General features: G+C 35.5%; 1 long non-coding RNA gene across 1 annotated transcript in view; it reads left to right on the forward strand.

The window, feature by feature from the left end:
• Window positions 1-3,679: 3,679 nt before the first annotated feature.
• LOC131839237 (uncharacterized) overlaps window positions 3,680-25,613 on the forward strand; it is a 170,404-nt gene continuing 148,470 nt past the window's right edge. The window contains exon 1 of the long non-coding RNA XR_009356876.1: window positions 3,680-3,761. This is a non-coding gene — a long non-coding RNA (uncharacterized LOC131839237). The remainder of the gene's footprint in view (window positions 3,762-25,613) is intronic.

The following is a 25,613-nucleotide window of genomic DNA, read 5'->3' on the forward strand; positions in this document are numbered from 1 at the left end:
TCCCTGCCTTTGTAGTCAGGTCTCAAAAATCATTGCCAAGAACAATACAAGAAATATATTACCTATGTTTTTTTCTAGGAGTTTAAAGGTTTCTGGTCTTGCCTTCAGGTGTTTATTTTAAACTAATTTTTGTGTACAGTGTAAGGTGTGGTAGTCAAATTGCATTATTTTGCATGTGACTGTCCAGTTTTCTCAGCACCACTTATTGTAGAAACTGTCCTTTCCTCACTGTGTATTATTGTCTCCTGCTTACATTTTTTTTATATTTTAGTAACTTCTAATTACTTCCAGTTGATTGTTTCTTAAGAATCTGTCAGAGCTGAACAAAGGATAAAGGAAAATAATCTTATCATTAGCAAAGCTCTTTCTGTACACAGGGGCCACAGAATGTTAGGGTGGGCTTCAAAGTGTACACAGATCACACATACAACAAGATAGTGCCAAGCAAATAATTAATGAAAACCCGTAACAACATTATAATGAAAATTAAAAATGTACAGCTAAAAACATTTTTAAAGGCCTGGAGAAAATGCTAACTCAGAGAAAATACTCTTTACAAAGAGATACTGTGCTTGTTATATAGGTGATAAAAGAGTTTGTCTTTATCTGATTTGTTGACTGTTCCTATTTATTTGCCTCCAATTCTTACTGACTAGGAATGTAGTGTTAATTAGGCCAAAGTTAACAGGTTTAATTCCTGTGTGAGTTGGTTAGACAGAGTGACATATTGGGTCAGGTCATCTTACCAAAAGGCCTTGCTTCCATACCATGGCTGAATTTATTAGGCAATTGACTAGAGAAACTTATTAAAACTTTCTGAGCCTCAGGTTCCTCATCTGCAACATGGAATAGTAAGTAGACTCTTGCCTTTTAATCTCTAAGGAGTGTGAAGGATCAGGGAGACAATGTAGTTGAATGTTCTCTTTAAAACCGAACAGTGTGACACAGGTTAGGTTATAGATTAGTGGTGTTCTAGTCATATGTTACAATCTCCATTGTCTTACAAACTGGACCTCTAATGTGCAGGGATGGCCAATCATTTCCATTTTCTAGACTGTCATGTTTTCAGTAGTGAAAATCCCATGTTCCTGGGAAACCTCACTATCCTGGGACCACTGAACTATTGTTCACCCTATAATATGTAGGAGTCTATAGTTTATAGGATATAACTAATTCTCAGTTCAGTTGTGGTTTCCATCTTGAAAAGCACGTTCATTAATTCATTCACCCCTCATAAATTTTAGAGCACTCACAACGAACGCAACAGGACTTTTCAAGACAATGAGTATATAATGGTAACCAAACAGATTGGGCTTCTGCCCTTGGAGAAAAGGCCATTCTGTTCTGAGAGGGAGAAATTAAAGCAGTAAACATACAAATAAGAATACAATTGCAAGTTGGAAGAAATGTGCTAAAGAAAAAGAACAGGCTTCCATGAAAGACAATAGAAGAGGAGAGCTTTAGACTATCTAAATGAAAGAAAAATTGCTTTTAGATACTACAAAATGGAAATACTAAAATGGAGATACTAAAAATGGAAATTTTTTGAGAATGATTAAAGCAAAGAATTGATGTTTAGGGAAAAAAAAGAAGAGGGGTTTTGTTGAGTGAAAAAGTAATGGTAAGCATTGTTGCAGTGTGGCTGCTAGCAAGATAATTAAGGGTAATTATGGCAAAGGACACCATAGTCATGGATCATTCAGAACTCGGAGAAGAGAGCAAATGAGTCTTGTAAAAGAGGAATTATTATAATCAGGTCAAATTAGTCCAATAATTCCTGGGGTGTCTGAAGACATCTGTTTTGGAGTTAAAACTGGCAAAACCTATATTCAAAGAAAGTGGATGGGCATTGCAACCTATGAGGTGGTGTTCCCCTTAAGACTTCCTTCGCAAATGGACTTTCCCCTGAAGGAGCTGAATTCCTCTGGGCTCTTGAGTGCCACCAGCAGGTAATTGAAGAGTACAATGAGCAAAAGCATAGCCTCTAAAATCGTGGAGGTCAGCGCTTGTGCTACTTTATCAAATTTGACTGTTCATCTAATCATACCAATGACTATGATTCAACCAGAGGACTATATCTAATAGAATGGATAATTCTGTTTTTAATTATAAATTGGATGAAACAATGGAATAATTTTTTTTTTTTTTGATTACTTACTATGCTGATAGGTGTATAGGGCAGCCCCTTTGAGAGATTAGGTCTCCAGATCTCTCTCATGCCATAAAATTAGGACTTGAAGCTATATTTTATTGAGGACTTTCCCTCTCTACAATATATTTTTCTCTGATTTTTAATTTCTTTTTGAAATAAGTGTGCATATACATTTTTGTACCTTTTTGAGTATAATAATATTTTACATGTTCTCAATGTTAGATTGGATATTGAGCAATTGATATGCATGCATTACTATTATAAACAGAAAAAAGTAGAGGTTAAAGAGAAATTCTTACCATTAGAGAGTAATTTTTTAGATTAAATACATGATGGGTTTTTTTTTTTAAATTTTTTTATTTACTTATTTGACAGAGATCACAAGTAGGCAGAGAGGCAGGCAGAGAGAGAGAGAGAGGAGGAAGCAGGCTCCCCGCTAAGCAGAGAGCCCGATGTGGGGCTCGATCCCAGGACCCTGGGATCATGACCTGAGCTGAAGGCAGAGGCCTTAACCCACTGAGCCACCCAGGTGCTCCCATGATGGGTTTTTTTAACCATCAGTTACTCCTACCCCCTTTTGTGGATCCCACATTTAGGAAGTCTGGACACTATCAAATAATGAAGTGTTTTTCCATTTTTTATTAATTTCACATGTATGATTCAGAACTTCTGCCATGAGGGATCTAGAGTTACTTGGTAAATTGCTATAATTTCAGCCAATTACAAGAAACAATCATATGACATTATTGATCAATAAGTGTTAAATTAGATGTCAGAATAGAAAAGTAATAAAATTGCTGATGGATAAAATGTTATTTTAAGTTTCCTTTTAAAAACAATTGTATTCAAGCAACTATTTTAAGTATTACTCTTATTTCAAGTTAATGCTATTTCAGAGTTCACAAACTATCAGTAGCCAGTTGTATCTTTCTAAGAACTAAAGATACAATGTCTATCCATTTATTTTTTCACACCTCACTCTATGCTGCCTTCCAATAATTCATGTTTATTCATAGATGTATGTGTGTCTTGCCTTCTTAAGAAGGTCCATTTGTTCTTTTGTCCATCTATCCGTTCATCCATCTAGAAATCCTTCAGTAATAGGCATGGTGTCAGGTACAGAGGAGTCAAAAGAAGAAAACACAGCCTTTTCATTAGGGGGTTCAGAGTTTAGGAGAGCTCATGGTACCTGTAACATAGTAAATTACCTGGCAGACACCATGGAAATAAAGGAAAGCATTGCAGATATTGGCTTGCATAAAGTTAACATCTTTACATGACATTGTATTTTTTTATTTTTCCTTCTCAGACTTGTTCTCATAAGTAGTTAAGATAAAAATGAGGTTAAACAGAACTATTGAGTATCCCCTACTTGGGCCTATTGCAGAGTGGCTCTTTAAAAAAAAAAAAAAGTTAGATTCTGGTAAACATTAAACAGATTAGCTTAATAAGCTACCTCATACTTCAGTAAATGATTGACATTTTTCTTCAGACTTTAAGAAAAATGTCAAAGCTCCTTTTGCAGTTGTAAGAATCAGTCTTCAGCTGATGAAGTGCATTTTGAAGGAAAACATTGCTTGTATTTGAGTGAGGAAGGGGCATCTTTAAGGTAAACCTAATACATTCTGATCAGAGACTTACGCTTTCTTGACCAGACTCATTAACTGTGCATTTGGGCCTAGAAGAATGACATGAGTATGAGGGTTTAACGGAGGGCACAAAAGGAATACCAACTTCCTAGACTCTTAAAGCTATTTGAGATATCAAGTTCTAAGAACAGAAATAAGTTCAGGTCATGGTCAAAACCACAGAAGTGGCATTCTTCCATTTATTACTCTCCTTACCTGTTTTAACTTCTCAACATCGTGAATTTGCTTCATTTATTTGGTCTTTTATGCCAACCTAAACGGTTGTGTTCAGAGATACATACATGTAAATGTATGTAAACTCAGAAAAATTACATATTTAAATATATTTGGAAATTTAAATGACCTCCTATCTGTCATTTAAGCAGATTGCTCCAATTTCCCACCAGCATGACCTGATCTAGGTCTGGAAATTAGTTAATAATAGCTAAAATACTTTTTGGAAGACATTACGCTCAGTGTGCCACATGGGTTTCTCTCAATTAACCATCATAATGGCTATGTATGGTTTGAGTCAGTATATCCTCAGGATATTATGAAGAAACTAAGACTATCCCAGTGTTTCAGAGAAGTATGTGATAGCGCTATGATTTGAAAACTATTGCCATTGTTCATTTTAGCTGACAATAATTGTAAGACAAAACTTGGTTAGTTTTGGAAAATAAAGATTTAGAAATTAAAGATGCCTAATCCTTTAGTGCTTTGGTACTTTACATATGCAGAGAATACATGCTACCCCTTCTAGCTAGAATGCTATTTCCTCTTAATCCTTCACTGGGCAAACTTTCTTGCTAATTTTTCATTCACAGCTCGGTATTACTTCTCTGAAGAAGATACCTGTGGCAACCAAACTGGGCTGGTGTCTTTTGTAACACTCTGCACGTCACTGTTTCTCAAATACTTTAAACTGTTCACAATTGTATGGTCAGCTTTGAACATGGACAAACCATGAAATAAACATTTGTTGAATGAATGGACTAACGAGTAACCCACATATCAAATTACTGGGAATTAGGTTAGAATTATATGTTGGGCATGCAGCATGGTGCAGCGAGGGACGAAAGAGTGAGAATATCCTCAAGAAAGAACAAGCATAACTGACTCATGAGGCACAATAGTTTGAGGAGATCAAACAGTATCTATTTAGAAAGCAGAATCAGGACAAGTGAGACTAACTAAACATCTAATTGCTGAGAGTGTGGGGAGTAAAACAAGGATGAGAGTAACACAAAACTAAACCGGAGATATTTCCTGGAGCAAACTGGTAATCCCATAATTTCCCTTTCTGAAACACCTAGGTGTTTTGTAACTAATGTCGATCATAGAGTTCAGTTGTGTTCTTAAACCATGGTGCAGCCACAAGCAGATTGAATATTGTTGTCGTTTTAAAAAGCAGTATGTAAATGACCCTATAAATATGCTAAACATTAGTTCACCAACTGCTTATTTTTGCAGTCCATTAGAGAAGAAAATTACCCATTCACAGAATGTTTCATTTCCTTGTCCACAAAGCCGATAGCTAAAGCATATGTCTTGCTGACATGACAATTTATTTCAGAACAATAAGAAGAAAACCATTGTCTGAATTATTGAATTCTTACAAAATCAAGGTAGAGGTCAGAAGTGGGGTGGAATCCTCTCTCAATAGCTTAGAAAGGAATAGTATTAAGACACTTATACAATGATGTCATGAGAAGATGCCACTTTGGGCTGTCTTCCCCATCCTCCTATCTTGGCCTCAGTTTTGTGAGGAGAGTGGGAAAGTGGTCTCTTCCACCACCTCCAACTCTAAAATCTAGCACTATACTGCTTTTTGACATTTCTTGCTCCAACTGACTGCCCTTTAGCCATTTTGTTGGTCATGTTTGTGCTAAGATAGGCAAACATTCTCTCACCATACAGTGTGACTTCTTGTAAACTCACAAATAATTAATAAGATAGTTAAAAGCACAAGAATGGATAAGAAGGGACGCCTGGGTGGCTCAGTTGGTTGGACGACTGCCTTCGGCTCAGGTCATGATCCTGGAGTCCCGGGATCGAGTCCCACATCAGGCCTCCAGCTCCACGGGGAGTCTGCTTCTCTCTCTGACCTTCTCCTTGCTCATGCTCTCTCTCACTGTCTCTCTCTCAAATAAATAAATAAAAAATCTTTAAAAAAAAAAGAATGGATAAGAATAGTTAAAAGCAGCCTTTGGAGATGGATAAATGGTACATTCATTGGAGTTTGCCAGTTGCCAACTTTGTGAATTCAGGTGAATTTCTCAACTTCTGTAAGCCCCGCTTTCCTCATCTATAAATTGAGGTTAATAATAGAACCATGCTCATAGGTTTGCGGCAAGTATTAAATGAAGTTGCATAAAAAGTGGTATACATTTATTGACTAACAAGAATTGTCTCATACATTTATTGATTAATAAGCATTGTTTCCTTATTTTTGTTAATTTTTAGGAAAAGATGTTCAGTTTCAGACATTTGGATTTTTATGTGTGAATTTCAATTATTTTTTATATGTTCTTTCCTATTATCCCAGAGTAAAAGAGGAAATTACTTTAAAAATAAAGCTTAGTTATAATTTATAAACATTGAATCTCTATGGTATATTCTTGAAACTAATGTAAAATTTTGTGTCCAATATACTTATACAATAAATAAATAAACAAATAAATAAAGTTTAGTCAGTGATTACAGGAGCCACATATGTAGTCTAATTGCTATATAAATGCTGCAGTGCTGTTTTTTTCTGAGACCCCAATTAACTTCAGCTGAATATATGTGAAGTACAAGTCTCTGCTAATTCTGGACAGAACAATCGAATATGTCATAAAGTGTGTTGTTAAATAAATCATGGTTTCTTCCAGTGATTCAAAGATGTGGCAGCACAGTATCATAAAATGGGCAAAAATGTTGTTATTTTGCTTATAAGGTGTTTCCAAGAGCTTGGTCATTTGCTTTGAATGACAAACTTTAGACACTCTCATTAATTATATGTGGAGTTTGTTGCTTTGCTAAGTTATATTTAGCACAATTAATGATTTTTCCATTGTGTCTATAGTTTCTTTGTGCCTTCCACTTTTCTTTCTGGAGATAGTGCTTTTTTTGCGTTAGTTGTCTTATGTCACGAAAGAGACTCTTCCAGAAGCCAATTATCTGCTGTTTTGGTAAAGGCAGCCTGTGATCCTGAGGCAGTTTCATAAACAGCATTAATTTCATGGATTGTTTATTTACAGTGATGGTTTCTTAAATGGGGTCTGAGATGTGAAATCCTGTATAAAATAGATAACCAAAGTTACTCTGTTGCTATTTACTATAAACGTCTATGTATATTAGGGGTTGGAACTAATATGGAAATTTCTTCTACATACTAGGTGCTTTATGCATGTTACTTAATATCCACAGCTACAGCCCTGGCTAGTTAAATTGTATATATTTTGCTTTTGTAGATGTTTATACTGAGGCTCAATGAGGTTAAGATAGCTTGCTCAGTACACACAGGTATGTAATCGAGTAAGCATTTGAACCCAGGTTAATTTTATTCCAGAAAGTCTGGTGTTTCCAATATGCCACCATGGCAAATATTATATACTCATGTTTTGTTGGATACAAGATTTTTAAAATAACTCTGTAAAATAGAAATTACTACCTACTCAAAGCAAAAATGAAAGGAAACACTATGAAAAGGGATGTTTAATTCAAGAAGTTCCAAAGTGAATCAAATGATCCTGATTCACTAAAGAGGTTTTCATTCATTCATTGGATAACTGCCATTCATTCACTGATAATTATATAATGCAGTCATACTCTGTGGCAGCACTGAGCCAGGTGCCAGGGGTATCATAATAAGCAGAAGCCAGAATAGTCCTTGTATTCAAATTGCTAGGATCTTATTGAGAACAGATATCAATAAAATTATTTTAAAATTATATTATTGCTTATATTACTATGATGTATGTTTTAACTGAAAAATATAGGGGTCTGTGAAATTATAATAAGGGGATATGGATTTATATTTGCTATGGGAAAACAAATTAAAATAAAACCCGAAAGGATCTTACCTATTATATATATTTGAATATTCAGTTTTGTAATGATGAGGTAATAATGACATAAACTCATGGAATTGAGCTTATATATATATTTTTTTAAAGATTTTATTTATTTATTTGTCAGAGAGAGAGAGAGAGAGCACAGGCAGAGTGGCAGGCAGAGTCAGAGGGAGAGACAGGCTCCCTGCGGGGCAAGGAGCCCGATGTGGGACTCGATCCCAGGACGCTGGGATCATGACCTGAGCCGAAGGCAGCCGCTCAACCAACTGAGCCACCCAGGCGTCCCGAGCTTATATTTTTTATTAATCAGAGTTACATGTAAATATTTTCTAATTTCATCATGACTTTATTAGAATGGTAGGATTATGGGAATTTTTTTTCTCTTTTTTTGTTTTCCATTAAAAGAAGTTTTTGGTGGCATGGTTTTTTTTTCTTTAAAAAAAAGGTGGAAGCGAAATGATTTCACATATTACAGAATTTCCTAAGAATTCTGATTGCATCTTGGAAAACACTGTGGTGTGTGTGTGTGTGTGAGACTGTGCTATGTAATAAGATTTTTTTTTCCTTCCTTGTTTTTGACTGAATGAACTTTGTACTCCTGATATGCCTCATCTTCAATTTTGGAGGTAAAGGTCTACAGCTGCAACTCAGTTGTTATGATTTCCTTTCCTGGTTTCTTGGCTCATAGATTTGATTAAAAGGAAAATTGGAAATGTATTCAACCTTGAGTTAATACCTACAAGATTAGGGCAAGTCTGTGGAACTCAAACTTCTAAGGTAATTTCTGCTTATTTCTACTTGTGCTAAACTTGAATGCAAAATGGAAATGAAAATTGTTTTGTTGATTATACATTTGCAGTCCTATCAATCCTGGATCAGAAGCAATTTTGGGGGCGCCTGGGTGGCTCAGTGTGTTAGGCCTCTGCCTTCAGCTCAGGACATGATCTCAGGGTACAGGGACTGAGCCCCGAGTTGGGCTCTGTGTTCAGCAGGGAGCCTGCTTTTCTCTCACTCTGCCTACTTGTGATATCTCTCTCTTTCTGTCAAATAAATAAATAAAATTAAATTAAAAAGAAGTAATTTTGCATTAGAAGACATTCAGACATTTTCAGACATTAGGAGACATACATATCTAATTACAAATTAGATATATACAATTTATATACAATACACATAGAACCATATATATATGTATTCATTGTAAGTGAAACATATTTTTGTCTTTTTTTCCTGAAGGTTATCAATCTTACTCAAAACACATTTATTCCCTTTCAAGTTAGAAAATACTTATAACATGTTTACTATAAAAATTTTAACAAGGCAGGTAAGAAAAAGAAGACACTAGTTATCATTCATAATCCCATCACACAAAGATAGACTATGTTTGTATTTTTGTACAGGGCGTTTTGGTACTTTTTTCTATATATACATACTTATTCACAATAAATGTATATATCTGTGTGTCTTATTACTCTAAGATATTTTATGTTCTTATTTTCTTATATCTTCCAGTGTCTTTTAACAGCTGTATAATGTTTTGTTATATCACCTTTATTGATCAGTTAATCTCTTAGTACAGGACTTCCAAGTGGTTTCCACTTTCTCACTATTGCATGCAATGCTATGACAAACATCCTTAGAGAAATTTTGAAGATGCAGTTTAGACATAGATGGCATAAATAGGTTAAGGAATACCTGGCTAGAAAATACACAGTGTTCCCCACCTCTCCTTCCCTCTCCTTCTGTATATATATACCCAATCCATCCTCAAAAAGACTTCTCAGGCAGCTTAAAAAATACAAATAAAGCTGATTTTTTTCTTGAACGTTCTATGACTACTTTAAAATTACAAGTACACAAGTCTATCCCCATATGAAGATAACAAGTGATAGAAACTTTCAGAATGTTAACATGATTGGAGTTGTATAAAGGCTTAAAGAGAGTTGTATAAAGATTGCCGGCTCCGTGTCTCGTCCACAGAGTCCACATTATTTTCTGTCTCTGTGATATTTAGTTGACCAGTGATTGAAGACTGATAGTTACGTTTCTGTCGTTTTCTGTCTGACCATGGATATAAATCTGCAATAAACTGCTAAATCAGAAAACATAACATGGAGGAAGAAAACCAAAGTAAGTTGTTTTATGTGTGTGACGTTAAAGAATTGGAAGTTGGTGAGCAGGAACTCTGTCCCGATTTGTTTACACATCTCTGATGGGGTTAATATATAGGGGCTAGTGCACATGAGTGTTAAATAGCCAAGTAATCATAGCCCGAGGCCAGAGAAACAGGGAGCTGACATCCTGACATTTATTTTCAAAATAGCTGAACGTTTTCCAGGCACATTTTGTCAATTCTACTGACAAAAGTTCTTCTGTTAGCCATCTAGAACGAAATTCTTCTCCACATGACATAATTGAGGATCCACCTTAAAACACTTTGAAAAATAAAGACCTTTTCAAATTCAGATTGCCTTTTTGTCTCTCTCAGTTTTTATTTTGTGAAGACACTGAGCTTGAAATGTAGTTCTGAATATTTGTGAGTATAAAAGAGCTGGAAATCTAAAAGGCCCTTTAGTGATGGCTGCTGCAAAGACTGTTCTTAAGATGTTTAAAATTTTTAAATCAAAATAAATACATGACGAATTGATTATTGTATTGATTTTTTTTCCATAAGCCTTTCAATATTTTATATTTTATACTGACAAAGTATCAGCTGGAAGTGAGGGTTATTTAAAAAATAGTGCAGCTGGTTTTAGGCCTAAACTTTCAACTTAGGACAGCTGTGAAGAGTTTAGATAGTGAAGTAGAGTAAAAATTTTTCTGGCAGAGAAAACTTGGGATGCATGTGGGGACATCATAACAGAAGGGTCACATAAAGTATGCCTGAGAAGATCATGGGTGCGCTAGACCGAGGGCCAAGGAAAATCAAAGAAGGACTTGGCGTTAAGAAAGTCACATGACCACATTGTGAGGAGGATGGAATGAAAGTGAGTGATCCTGGAAGAGAGAGAGATTAAGAATAAAGTGGAGACCCTTGATTATTTTTCTTCTGGAGTGAGTTGGTGAGGAAAATAATAATCAAGTGCTTTGCAGTAGTTTGGGAAAGCTGTAGACAAGACTAAGGGCAATTTAGTCTAGTTCTTTAAAATAAAAATAATGAAGAGCAGTCAGGATTTTGAGGAGCTTAAATATTTAAATAAAATGGATACCTGACCCACACAATTTGAGTGCATTGTGCAAAATGCAGACCCAAACTACACTGCCATCTTTTTTTTTCAATTATATGGCAAAAGTCCTTTTTTATACTTCCAATTTATCCTTCCCTTCTTTCAACTTACCCATAACTTGAAATTTAAGCAGAATTTAGATGATATAATCCATCAATATGGGACAAGATGGGGAAATTAATTATATGCATATTCTAGGACCTTTCCTAATATACTATTTGACCATTTACTTTCTGTATAATTTTAGGATATTTAATTTATATTATTTAGTGAGTTAGATGTCTTTACCAAAAGAAGAAAAGAAAGACAAAATTAAAATAAAAATAAAATTTAATGACACTTAGTTTTCTTTCTTTCTAACTTGATATGGTGAATTATTATTTTAATATTTTTTGCATAGAAAGTTTCCTCTAATTGCTTCTAAATGTTTGTGTCCCTTTGAATTGTTTTCAAAGCAGAGTCTTTTCCTAAGAAAGAATAGATGTGGATCTAGATCTGAATCTAGAAATGCCTTTGGAGATGTCTGTCTTTTGGCCCCTTCTTGCAAATATCTAGCATAGAGCAATGTCTCTGGGGAAATATCATGCTTGACAACTTCCATGGTGACATCATCCCTCCTGTAAGAACTATATGAGAGAAAATGTCCTTGAAGACAACTCCATGTGAGCTTGGAAAAAAACAGACTAAGTTGCTTAAATAATGAAGCAAGGTCATCCTCTGCTTCCTTAGAAAATATTTTTATTACTCTGAAAGGAACTTTGGAATTGAATCAAAAAATGAAATGGTAGCCCCTCCCAGCCTAGGAGTTGCGTTTAGATTATTAAAAGGATTTGTCTGGTGTTAGTGAAATTAAAATGGGAAATATGCAGTGCCATTTCGATTTAAAATCCATATAAGTTTTGATATGTAAGTCATACATTAGTATTTATTTGCATGTCTTTTAAAATTTTTTTCTATTACCTATTACTAGAGTAATAAGACCTTAAAAAGTCATCTAGCCCCAATAACCATAAATGAATCAGATGCAGACTTTAGTATAAAAAGATTTAATTATGCATTCTCAAAAGATTTATTTTAATATTCTCCCCCTATATACAGTCCCCCTAATTTGAAAATTATATTAAAATGGAATACTATACAAAGCCAAATTAATAATAGATTTCACTGTTTATTTCTAACTTTTACTTTTGACATATCCTTTCAGTTAATTTTTATCAAACGCATGAAAAAATTTTAAAAATACACTATTTTATGTTTCCTATGTTTATGCAAAAAAGTGGATTCATTGAAAAATATTCCAGATAATCAGAAAGCAAAATCCATGTTTTTTTGGGGAAAAAACCCACCAGCTACTTGTAGAGCTGTTTATTTTCTGTCTTGCTCATTATTTCTTTCTATTTTCAAATAATTGTTGCTGTCTTCTTAATCACTCTCCTATCTTTTACTTTAAGAATTAGCTTTAGATACATTCCAAAACAACTCTACACTCAATAGTCATTAACAAACATTGCCCTAGTCTGACCCTTCTAGTCAGACAGCCTCCAAGAGATAAATGTTTTATAAGGCTTCACCCTTAAAAGGGCTTACTTCTGCCCTCCAGGCAACTTGAACTCTGGAGCCCTTCATTTCCTACAAATCTTTCTTTACATTCCCAAATCAAATGACTTCTGTTGATTTAAAGGTTTTCCAGACTTTGTTATCACCATAGCCCTGATTTTGTAATTCTCTGTTGCGCACCACCAGTTTCCTAACCCTAATCAAAAAAAGAAATTTGAAATGTTTCCCAGTCCAAAAGTAAGCTGGAAAACGATGTGTACTAGGATTTAATATTTTTTTTTAGTTTTTATTTTAATTCCAGTTAATATACAGTGTTATATTTATTTCAAGGAATTAATCATATTCACACAAATTGCCCAAGCATGTTTTGTGAATCTCTACGTATGAACTCATCTCTTCCCCTCAATTGAGATCCTAGAGGGCACAGGTCACATGGTTTAAAAACTTTTTTCAGTATATTGTATGTCCATCATATTGCTTCACACAAATTAGATGCTCAACACACTTAGTTCTCATGGTCACTGCTGATGACAGTTTTTCTCTTGTCCTTCATTATTTATCCGATGATTACTTGCTTGTCTAACTGGTTTCCTGGCTTCTAGGCTTTTCCTTTTCTAACTCCTCTTACACGGTATTACCAATTGAAGAACTACATTAACTATGTTATTCTGTTGCTTAAAAGTCCTTCCGTTCTTGGTAGGAATTCACCTGACTTTTCACTTTCTTTCTTAGACTTTAGTATATTCCTTGGGAAATGTTTACTATGGGCATTAGTTTTACTTAACTATAATTAAGAATAAAAGCTAATTTTATTTGAAAAGATAAAAATATTCAAAGGAATAGAATTTGCTCTAATAAAATAATTCTGAATATAATAGCATTTCTCGTTCCAAAATGAGTATCAGTCTCTGCGCTTGAATCTGTTGCTGCAAATGCCTGAACTCTTTATCAGTCACTGTGGGGAGAACAAGAAATGTACTAAATATACTTAAGAATTCACATGTAAAACCAAAGATTTTTTTTTAATGCATCATATGCTTCCTACTTTCTCATATCTTATATTTGAAAATTTATTATATTTTTATTGTTGACAGATGTTTTTATATACATATATCTATATACCTATGACCAGAGATGGATGTCTACAATGATATGTACCAAAATACTAGTCATTTCTGTACTCTAGGATAATTTACTGTATTTACAATTGTACATTTTTCCTGAAGTGAGTTTATAGCCTTCACCAGATTTTCAAAGACCTGAGCAATCACCCAAATATTAAAGTCTACTTTTCGAGGCATAATTTAGTCTCTAGATAATTGGTCTCCTGTCTTTTTTAGCAAAAAATCAGTTTCCTAACCTCCCTGCTCTTGCTGATGCCTAATCATCTTCCCTTCAATGTTTCATTCCTTTCGTTCAAAGGAAATCATGATTATCTGACCTTTCTTTCAAGCCCCAGACCCTGGACCCACTCCCTCCCCTTCACAAATCACCCCCAAATTTCTTCTTTCTCTCAATTCTGTCAGCACTAATGATCTCATTAAATGTTGACTACTTAATGACATTTCAGTTCTGGGTGTTTTTTTTGTTTGGTTTTTTTTTTGAGACTATGTGGCATCTTCCCTTCTGGATGTTAAGTTAACCAAAGGCAGGAATTAAGTCTTTTTTTTTTTTAATTGAAGTGTGGTTGACACACAATGTTATGGGAATTAGGTCTCAATCAAATCTCTAGCTGTGTTCCTTTCAGCCTAATAAATCGTGTTTGAGACATAAACCGTTCTACCTGATAAAGAAAGAAAGCAGCATATGGAATGGTCTAAATGAGAAAGGAACATTTTATTCTTCCAGTTTATTGAAAAGAGTAAATGATAAACTCATGTTCTATTTTTTACTTTACCCAAAACCCATAAAGTTACTGGGGAAGGGTATGTCTCTGACAGACTTTTTACAAAATGTGTATATTTAAGTACCCAATGAGGTTTTAAGATGAATCACTTTAAAAACATTTAAAAAAAAATACTATCTTCAAACTAAATGATTCAAGATTGTGGGAAAGTATAACAATTAGGAATTTTATAATGACCAAGAATTTCAAATTCATCCTCTTCAGGTCCAGTGGGAAAGTAACTGTATTTTCTGGCTCTCTCTAGTTCTCACTCTCTCATTGCTGCCACAATATTGTTTAAGGACAAACTTTTTAGGTGAGAGAGCGAGTATTTATAATTACTGAACAACACATTTTATGTGAACAAAACTAATTAGCCATTGAGTCAATGAGTCCCTCTAATTTCAAAACATGTCATAACCTCAGATTCCCCCTTTACCGCTGAGCTCTGTTCTAATCCAATAGTTAAGGACATCAGTTCGGTTTAAGGTAATTCGTGGTTTGAATTTTGAGTCAACCGCTTAGTAGCTCTCAACTTGAACAGGTTAGTTAATCTCTCAGAACTCATTTTCCTCATTTATAAAATGGACCTAAAAATATTGCCTCACACAGTAATTATAAAGATTAGAAAATATAAAGTATGTAATCACAATGCCAGAAATCTAGTAAGAATGCAATAAATGCCAACTATTCTTATTAATGTTACTAACCTTGTTTAAATCCAATCAACAGAGATGCCCTACTGCTTCAGAGCTAAGTGGGATCTTTGGGCATATAGCATTCTGCCTGGCGTTTGACCACTCTGTGCCTCTCCAAACTTGCATATTTCTAGGCTTGGCTGTCCACATCTTTACTCCAGTAATCATTGTTTCCCTAGCTCACCAAGCTCTTTCAAGTCTTTTATAAGCATTAGTCCTGAGGTCTCCTCTTCCCGGAACACCTTTCCCATTTAACAGTCTTTCCTCATCCTTTAAGTCCCAGTAGAAGGGGTTCCTTCTCTCAAGTATTCCTGCCTTGATTGTGAGCCTCTGAGGAGACTGTAGCTTATTCATCTTTGTGTTCCTGGTGCCCCATACAGTGGTTGACACAAGTAAATTCAGCTGAAAACAATGTCCTTTTGCAAGGCACCCTACACTTCAGAATCCTTCCCCAATTCCCTGGGATCCCCTATAATGCGAACCAAACTAAAACTAAAATTTAATTAAAAGTAGGGGCTTTTGAGTCAAATAAATACAAGGTGTATATTATTTGCTACCTATATATTCTCCGGTTATTTAAACCACCTGAGTTCAACTTTGGCCTACAAACTGAGGTTATTTAAAGCTATCTTACAGAAACGGCAGAAAGGAGTAAAGGAGAGAATGTAAAGTATTTAATAAGAGCTTAGGATAGCCTGAGTATTTAACAAAACAGTAGTGCTGTTGCTATTGCAGTTGTTGCCATTGTTGTAGCTAGATTCTTTTTATCATCATGATCCTGGATATCTTCTTCACCACATCTTTCACCATCAGGAGGTAGGAAATCTATTGTTAAAGGACAAGGAATGGAAAATATTAGCATAAGCCGAGGACTGGCCATCCCCTCTGTAAAGGATTTAAGATCCAGTGAAAAATGCTAAATGGAGGCCTCTCCTCTTAAGAGAGGAACTATGCCTTTGCCAATTACTAAGAGCAGGGCAGTGGGAAATGAAAGGCACCACAAAAAGTTAGTTAATGGTCTCTTTTGCTGTGAGTGATTGTTACTTGTAAGCAATAAATGAAAATGGTATTCAGTTAGAAAGACTAGATAACACTTGGAAGGTCCTGTATACCATGTTAAAACAATTAGAATCCATTGACACCATAGATCAATCATCTAGAGAGGTGATTGTGTTCTTTTTCTACTGCTGCAAAACAATTTGCCCCTAAGTGAGCAGCTTAAAACAGCACCCATGTTTCATTTCACAGTTTTATAGGACAGACAGACAGCACCAAGTGACTCGGTTCTCTGCTCAGGGTTGCGTAAGGCTGAAGTCAAGATGTTGGCCAGGCTTCGCTCTTAATCCAGAGGCTCTGGTAACGAATATGCTTCCAAGCTCATTAGGATGTTGGCAGAATTCAGTTCCTTGCAGCTATGGTACTGAAGTCCCATTTCATTGCTGGGTGTCATGTGGAGTTCACTCCCTGCTCCTGGAAGTCACCCACATTCCTTCTCACATGGTCTCATCCAGCATGAAGGTCAGCAGGAGAACACAGAGGACTTCTCACGCTTTCAAATCTCTGACTTTTTATTCTGCCATTAGAGAAAAACTCTGGTTTAAAGGATCATGTAATTAGATTAGGCTCACCAGGAAAATCACCCTAAATTAAGGTCCACTGGTTAGTTACCTTGATCACATCTGCAAAATCCCTTTTGTCATGTAAGGAAACCATCACAGAAATAACACTTGGAGGCTAAGTTCATGGTACCATCTAGACTTCTGTTTACCACAAAGAACCCATCAGTGTTGTATAGGATAGTAAAGGAAGTTCCCAGACACATAAAGACCGCTCAAGAACTATTTTGGCAATTTGAGCTGAGGTGTTAAAGGTCTAGGTAGTTAATAACAGCAGCTTGCTATGCACTAGGCACTGTTTATGGTTGTAACTCAGAATCTGCACACAATTCTTGATATAGGTGCTGTTGCTATTCTTATTTGACAGTTGAAGAAATTGAAGCTGACTGGGGTTAGGAAATGTGCTTAACTTCACAGAGCTAGCATTTTGTAGATCTGGGATGTAGATCCAGACAGAACAACCCCAGAGCCCAGGTTCTCAACCATTACCCCACCTACTCTCTCTTAGTTGAAAGGCTGGGGACCATGCAGGGGGGGTGAGGACAACACAGCAGTTGGCCCCTTGGTTCTGTTTGAATCATCTTCATGCTACAAATTTCCATTTTTATTCACTTTGTATATTCATTGTATTCACTGAACACAGACCATATGTTAAGTTTTCTACTGGGTAGTTTTGATGGAATGTATCCTAATTCATTCAATTTTCACAATACTAAAAATTTCCCCAGTATTAGAGATAAGAAAACTCAAGTACATAATCTTGTTTCAGGGCTCAGAGCTACTGAGTAGCCAATGCAGACTTTGCATTTCAGTTTGCCTAACTTTGGAAGCTTTTTATTACATCATATGGTTAACCTTAGGTTCAATGAGTTCAAAGCTCTGATGACTGGAAACATGCAGTAGCTACCAGCATGGAAGTTGATGGTGCCACACTGCCTATGTGTGAGGCCCAGTTCTGCTACTTACTTGTCTCTCTGGCCTCGGTCTCCTAATTCATAAAATGAAGATAATATCTGTTTAAGAAGGCTTTATCAAAAATTAATCAATCATTATAGGAAAACTCTTAGAACACTGTCTGGTTTGTAGTAAATACTCAAAAACTGTAAGCTATAAGAGATGTCTGGGAGAAATGTATGATATAGATATAGGAATTATTTTTACCTGTTTTTTTTTTTTTTTGTCTTATTTGCATCATCAAAAGTTGATGATACCAGGGAATAGGGATTGGTTAAATAATATAGAATAACCAGTAATATAGAATAGCCTACTTCAGCTCAGGAGGGCTAGCTAATTAGGCTATTGGTGAAGAGACATTTATTTTGAGTTGAATTTTGAAAACCTGGAGTGGAGGTAGGAGTAGCAGGAAGTGAGGGGAAGGCTTTGTATGTAGGTCATTTGTGAAAAGGACGATAGAAAGTGGCTTATGCTTGGGACAAATTAAGTAGACTTCCCTATTTAGAATGGGGAAGATAGTGAATAGTATGTCATTATTCAGGTCAGAGCATGAAGGTTAAAGCAATGAAAATATTGAAAGTTAATTCATGTCTTTGTATTTATTCATCCATTTGATGAGCATTCATAGAAAAATCTCCAAAGTTCAAGCTCTTATCAAAAATACCAAAATGAACCATAAATCTTGCCCTCAAAGAACTGATAAACTTTTAGAGTAAATAAGAGAAGCAAACACATAAAACTGAAAGTAAAAATTTCCATGAGTTATAAGTGAGGCACAGGTGAAATTGTAATGATGTTCTAAAGAAGGAGAGAGACTACTTCAAGCTGAAAGAAATGGGAAAGGTTCGTGAGGGAAATGAGAAATTGTAGGGAGTAGAATTGATGAGAAAATTTTTAAAATAGGAATTGAAAGGTGGAGTGGGATTATGTGTTGGCCCTTAACATATGAGAGCAAACATAAATCCTCCTTAGAGTAATAACAGTGACAGTAGAGGTAAAAAGGCATATAGGAGAGAAATGTTTGGGGACAGAGTTGTTAGAAATTGACAGCTAAATGGATTTTGGCAAAAGGGAAAAGAAGAAGTAAAAGTTCACTAGGGTTTTGGTTTCAATGACTAGAGAGTTGGTAGAATTAGGAGAAACACTGAATTGCAGAAGGAGTACAGGTAGGGAAAGTGATGCACTTTTATTTTGGATAAACTCCATTTTACCTACTGGGCAGGCAAAACCATCTGGAATGTAATATGGCTTGGCTATATTGATGCTGTTGGTGGAACACCAGCTACCAAAGTCATAAGGAGAGGAGATGCCTGGACAAGAGAGATATCCCCATAAAATATACACCACCAAGAGTGAATCTTTTCGTCTGTTTTTTTTTTGTTTGTTTGTTTGTTTGTTTTGTTTTTTTAAGTAGGCTCCACACCCAGCATGGAGCCCAATACCGGGCTTGAACTCATGACCCTGAGATTAAGACCTGAACTGAGATCAAAAGTCAGATTCTTAACTGACTGAGCCACCCAGAGGCCCCTCAAGATTGAATCTTAATGCAGATATGGACTTGGAGTGATAATGATGTGTCGGTATGGGTTCATCAGTTTTAACAAAGGCAGCAGTCACTCTGGTGGCAATGTTGATAATGGGAGACGTTCTGCATGTGTGAGGACAGGGCGTGTATGGGCTATCTATTTTTCTTTCAATCTTGCTATGAACTTAAAACTACTTAAAAAATAAGTTTTTTTTTTTTTTTTTTTTTTTTTTTTACAGAAAGAAAAAAAATCAATTAAAAAAAGAGAATTCTGTTCTATTTTATAACAATTCCAGACCAGTGGTTTTCATCCATGTTCTAGGAGCTCTTCACTTATTTGACAGTGCCTCAGAGGCAAGCTGACTGACCATACAGCTTGTGAGTGTGAAAGTGGGAGCTATTAATAATGATGCTGGAACAACCAGTGTAAACCAGGACTGTCCAGAAGCAACTGGGCACCTTCTTCATTTTCTTCAGGGGCCACTAGAGGAGAGTAGAGGCGGTGAAACCAGAGGTAGCTCCACCCACCGGGCTTCTGTCTCCAACAGTGTCTGTGCTTGTTTCTGCTTTATGTGGGTTACTATGCTGCAAAAAACATAACTTGAAAAGGGGTTTTTGATTGCCATAGAAAATACTGACAACCATTGGCTTAGGCAAAAATTTAAGGGTCAAGAACAAAAAGGTTTAAGTGGAGAATGTATTTTTGAGAAAGAAAAAAAAAAAAAAAAAGGACTGCTTTTTTGGTTCCCGTCTATCTCACAGGGCAAGGGGTGATAAAATATTACGGAAGCACGTGTGCTTTTTAAATTACAACTATATTTTTAAACAAACCATTTGTTGGTGATGCAATTGCAAAAGGTGTCTAAAATTGTTGTGTCTATATTTGATTCATAGAATTGCATGTTATGAAGGAATGAATAGATTTTTCCAGACTATGTTTAAATTCACTTGTAAGTTGTGACTTTGCAAGGCAGGTTTCATCTTGGATCACATTTTTTTTAATGCTGTGAAAATGAACAATTTTAACAATAGCAACAAATGTGCTGTGAGAATCAGTTGCTCAAGAGCCTTTTCCATTTATAGTTCACTAGTGTTGAAAGGAAGAAAAATTATCCATATAACTTGTGAATACCAATAAAAAATCTTAAAAGTATCCATAATATTGAATAAGAACTAAAAATTCAGTAAAAAAACTAGAAAACTGTAAGTTATGATCTTAAAGAATCATTGAATTCTGACTTAATTCCCAGCCCAAGTATTTTCCTTGTATTAAGTGTCATTGGAAAATTGAAATTCACACCAGAAAAGTTTTAATTTAAATCAAATGTTTTAGCTATTAGATTAATTATATTTGATTGGTAGCTTGGCAGTTGAAGTGCTACAAATGGTTTTATTAAATACTTTGCAGTTCAGTTTGCAATTTTGATTTCAGGGGAAACTCAAAATTCAAAATTTTGGAATAATATTGTGCATTTTTCCTCCTCCTCGCATTCATATTCCTTCTATTTCATCTTCTTTTTTGAGCATTTAGTGATCTTAATATGTGTTTGAGAATGGACCTGATAAATTTTTCTTCCCCAAGTCTAACTTTGGTTCTCATATAAGGCAAATAGATAAACACCATTTTCTCAAATTGAGATTCATTAATAGCAGGACTTACTGTCTAGATCCATTTGGTGAAATGTCTTTATTTTTCTCGAAACACTAATCTGTGAATCAATATTCTCTTGGAAGTGTCTGACTCTTCAGATCAGAAGTATCATTCATGACATTATATTCATTGACAATATAAGACTTTATTATGTTGAGACACTGGAGATTTTAGTGTTTAGACCCAGTTCCCAACAAGGATACAAACAATCCTGTAAGGAGATAGAAAAACAGAGAAGCAAATAGATAATTGCATACAATGGTAGGTGTCCTGGTAGGAAGGGGCACAATTTCCTATGCAATAATATAGGGGAACTCCTAACGAGGTATTAGGAAATAAAGGTAGCTTGAGAGAAGATGAATGAGATGTTTTCTGAAAACTAGTAGAAGTTCTTCATAAAAATCTGAGTAGGGATTCACATATTCCTGCAAGTTGAACCTCATGTTCATTCCTTCTCACCTGATGGTAGAGTCCTTTGAATAGCTCTCTTCATGCTGGAATCTGCCACACTGAGACACCTATGTTCTAGTTGAGAGAAAAGGGAAGGGTGAGTAAATCCCACTTTAGAAAGGTATAGGATTGAGTGAAGTACCCAAGCAGAGTCATGACTTTAGAAGTCAGAGAGCAATATAAGGAGATATAACTCTTTGTCTATACAGTTACATGTACAAAAATAATTACAGATAAAATAGTTTATTTAAACCAACTGAATTTAAACTCCAAACCTCAATACATTAGAATGGAGAAAATTGGATCTTTTTTGAGGCTCTTCATTCTTTGCGGGGCAAAATTCGTAGATCTTACATAACCAAAGGCTATGGCAAATCTTCAGCTAATTGGATAATAGTTCATGCTGCTTCCAAGAGGATATCCATTTTCTAAGTTCATGGTCCCCTTAGGTTGGGCAACTCTGCTTCTTGGACACAAGTATCTTCATCTTTGGAGGGACTAAGAGCCCTGGTACCTGAGATTATGTCTGTAAATGCTGCACATTTCTTTTTAAAATCTTTCCCCCATTTAGGATACTACAAGGTCCTGCAGGGCAGGACCTATTTCTTTTTCCTTTTTAAAAACATTTTTTTAATTCAGTTAATTACCATATAGTGTATTATTAATTTCAGAGGGAGAGTTCAGTGATTCTTCAGTCTTACATAATACCCAGTACTCATTATATCACGTGCCCTCCTTAATGTCTACTACCCAGGTACCCCTTCCCCCCCATCTTCCCTCCAGCCACCCTCAGCTTGTTTCCTATGATTAAGAGTCTTATGGTTTGTCTCTCTCCCTCTGTTGTTACTTTATTTTATTTTTCTCTCACTTCCCCTATGATCCTCTGTCTTGTTTCTTAAATTCCACATATGAATGAGATCATATGGTAATTGTCTTTTTCTGACTTATTTCACTTAGCATAATACCCTCTAGTTCCATTCACATCATTGCAAATGGCAAGATTTCATTTTTTTGATGGTGGAGTAGTATTCCCTTATGTATATATACCACTTTTTCTTTATCCATTCTTCTGTGGGTGTATATCTGGGCACTTTCCATAGTTTAGCAATTATGGACATTGATGCTATAAACATTGGGGTACATGTGCCCCTTCAGATCATTATTTTGGCATCCTTTGGGTAAATACCTAATAGTGCAATTGTTGGGTTATAGGGTGGATCTATTTTCAACTTTTTGAGGAAGCTTCATACTGTTTTCCAGAGTGGCTGTACCCGCTTGCATTCCTACCAACAGTGGCAGGACCTACTTCTTGCTGGCCTCTCCCCTCTCCAATCAGTCCAGGAATTTTTATGGCTTCCCCAATGTTTTCTTCACTTTCCTCTCTCCTTCTGGCATAATCCTTCTAGAGATTTTGTTTTAAATAAAAGCAGAAGTATCTCTTAACATTTGTCTGCTTCTGCTTTGGCCCTGTTCAAATCCTTTAGGCCACAATTGCAAAGCTGGCTGCCTGCTAGAAATGGGAAGGGAAGGAGTATGTAGGCAGAACATGCACAATTTAATCTTTCTATAAATTACCCTGCCATTAAGGTCATAGTTCATGGGAAGGAACAGGGGAAGGAGGTCATCCCCAGTTAGATAAGTTAGAAAAGTGCCATGGCCACCCTGGACATTTGTGGTCATCTATGCAATGCTTAACATTATCTTGCTTGTAGCCTTTAGCCAGCCTGGTGCAGGTTATCAATGCTACTTCCTTAAAACAGTCCGTTTTGGGGTTTTATATCTTATGTACTTCAAATCCCCAATGCCATTGTGTTTTTCAAATTGGTAGCCACAGGGCTTTTGGTTTTCCAGTTTGGAGTCTTCTTTGGAATTATTACATGTGTTCTCCAGATGCCCTACATTTTCAGAGCAGAGCTGGATTTTCCACATACTCCTGGGTCAAAGTGTGTACCCCATGTCCCTGCTGCCAAGGAGAACTGACTATTTCTAACAGAATTGTTGTCATTATTGACTGTCATTATTATTAATAGAATTTTCCACTCTATAGCAATTAAGGTTTTAAAGATTTTTCGCTCATTATCCCTTTTGATTCTCATGAGAACCCCCAAAACTAGGACAAATGCTATGCCTCTAACTATTGTCTTGATTAGAGCCCTTAAAAGCTGCAGGTTGACTCAACATTTGTTGATAGAAATTTAAGTGCCTAAAAACATATTTCACATAACAAGAATGAACTGTATCCAAGACATTCATGTATTATTTCAGCTGAGGACAAATCATTGCATAGTATCTGAGGCATTCGCATACTAATCTGTGCAAGACATTTTAGGAATTGTCATGGGCTGGGAGGTTGAAGGACATTAGTTCTACATTTTACTTTGAATCATATTATATCCCTTTGATGCCTGTTAAAATCTTCATGGTGAAGCTGTTCTTGTGTAACATAATGATCACTGTGAACTTTTTTCTTTCTTTTCTTCTTTCATCCTTTCTTCTCTTGTTAATTCATTTGTTCATTTGTTCCTTCATTCTTTCCTTCTTCCCTCCTCCTTATACCCCTTCCATCAACCACATGTGACATATTTTTCTATTCCCAAGGCTCTATAAAATACCGGAATAATAATGGTTTCTCAAGAACTCAAGGGTTGGCATTAATTAACTCAATTAGTCAAATAACAAATATGTAGTTATATAATATATATATAGTGAAATAATATATAGTTGTGTATATTTATGATTTACTAAGGTGAAATGTTTTTTATTTCAGACACTGGGTTAAATTTTACTTTTTTTTATCATGTAAACTTCACAACCGTCCTTTGAAATAGATATTACTACAGTAGCTCAAAGTAATGTCAACTGTATTTACTAAGGCCTCATAATTGAAAACCTATAGGAGGAATTCATTCTTGAGGGAGTCCACAATCAATACTTTGTCATTCCAAGAGTGTATTGAAAATGGTGAAGTTCAGTTTTAGGTTAGAATTATACAGCATATAACCTCAGACTTGGATGTGGCTTCATAGGTTTCCTTAATGTAAAATGCTGTTTGTCCAAAAATTTCTGCCTAGGTAAATCTAGTTATTTGGAGTATTTTCTTGAGAAATTTATTCTTATTTTGAGACAAATTTTGTCTCTTTCTCTTTCTCTATATGTATCCCATCCTTTGATCTTGGTTATCTCCCATGTGTAGGTTGACCATATCTCCTACTTTGCTCAGGGCAATCTTAGAATATATATAAATTTATTGTTCCAATATAAGTGTTAATAGTATCTCCCTTCAACTCTCAGAAATTCCCCATTTGGGATAATAAATTATATGTCCACTCATTTTTGAGGCCACAAAGATTTAAATTTTCAAAATACTTGAGGAGAATCATTGTCTTTCACTATTTATCTCCTCTGCAGGTTAATATTCCTCATTGACCTTTATAAAAAATGACACAGTTGCAACTTTCCTTCAATCCCCTTTGGCCACAGTTTCCTAGACTTTTTCCAGTTTAGATGTTCTTAACTTAGGCTTTATGAACCCTTTGGGTGTCCATGCATGGGTTTGATATTCTAAGAAATATTATATCTAGGAGCATAATATTAGATTCCTAGAGCTGCTGTAACAAATCACTACAAACTAGGTAGCTAAAAGCAACAGAAATTTAATCTCTCACAGGCCAGAAGTGTGAAATCAAGGTGTCAGCAAGTTGGTTCCTTCTAGAGGCTCTGAGGTTCTCCTGCCTCTCTTAGCCTGCAATCTTAGACATTTCTTGTTTTGTGTCAGCATACATACTTCCAATATCTGCCTTTGTCATAGCATGACATTCTTCTCTGTGTCTCTGTGTCTTCTTTTCTGTCTCTAAATCCAGGATGAACTTGTCTTGATATCCTTTACTTAATTATATCTGCAAAGACTCTATTTCCAAATAAGGTCATATTTACAGATACTAGAGGTTAAGACTTGGACTTTTTTTTAAGGGGACACAATTCAATCCACTCTAAGCATATATGCATTGTTCTGAAACATGAACCAATAGATTTTCTTACACCACAGAGGAATCTGTGAGTTCCCCAAAAGTTGAATAACCTGCTCCAGTTTTTAATCTATCTTGAATACAATATTCCCAGCACCCTTAAGGACAGTTTTTATTGAAGTCATAATGTCTGCCAAATGGTAGGCATTTAATAAATATTCCTTTAACAAATATTCCTTTAACA

This window comes from Mustela lutreola, chromosome 8, assembly GCF_030435805.1.
Source record: "Mustela lutreola isolate mMusLut2 chromosome 8, mMusLut2.pri, whole genome shotgun sequence".
In the NCBI taxonomy this organism is placed as follows: Eukaryota; Metazoa; Chordata; class Mammalia; order Carnivora; family Mustelidae; genus Mustela; species Mustela lutreola.